Below are 767 nucleotides of genomic sequence, written 5' to 3' on the forward strand. Positions count from 1 at the left end.
CCCATGGGACCCCAAGAGCTGGGTGTCCCCCAGGGCTTGGGGACAATTGTCACCGGACCCCAAGAGCTGGGTGTCCCCCAAGGCTTAGGGACAATCCCCATGGGACCCCAAGAGCTGGGTGTCCCCCAGGGCTTGGGGACAATTGTCACCGGACCCCAAGAGCTGGGTGTCCCCCAAGGCTTAGGGACAATCCCCATGGGACCCCAAGAGCTGGGTGTCCCCCAGGGCTTGGGGACAATTGTCACCGGACCCCAAGAGCTGGGTGTCCCCCAAGGCTTAGGGACAATCCCCATGGGACCCCAAGAGTTGGGTGTCCCCCAAGGACTGGGGACAATCCCCATGGGACCCCAAGAGCTGGGTGTCCCCCAAGGACTGGGGACAATTGTCCCCTCACCCCAAGAGTTGGGTGTCCCCCAAGGCTTGGGGACAATCCCCATGGGACCCCAAGAGCTGGGTGTCCCCCAAGAACCGGTGACGGCCACCTCCGCCTCTTGGGACCGCGCCGCACCCAAGGGACCCGACGAGCCCTGTCCCCAAGACCCGGAGGACCCCAAGGGACCCGAGCAGGCCGTCGGGGGTCCCCAAGCCCCCGATGTCCCCCCCGGGGTGGTGACACCCCCCCCGGCCATCCTCACCCTGGACCAGCAGCTCCGCACCCTGCTCTACCCCGAGGGCCACCGCGATGTCCCCAACCTCCGGCCGCCGTCCCCGGACCCCAAAGTGAGTCGGGACCGGGGGGTGGGATCGGGGGGGGATGGGAGGGGGGG

The sequence above is a fragment of the Oxyura jamaicensis genome, unplaced genomic scaffold, assembly GCF_011077185.1.
Source record: "Oxyura jamaicensis isolate SHBP4307 breed ruddy duck unplaced genomic scaffold, BPBGC_Ojam_1.0 oxyUn_random_OJ72733, whole genome shotgun sequence".
Taxonomy (NCBI): Eukaryota; Metazoa; Chordata; class Aves; order Anseriformes; family Anatidae; genus Oxyura; species Oxyura jamaicensis.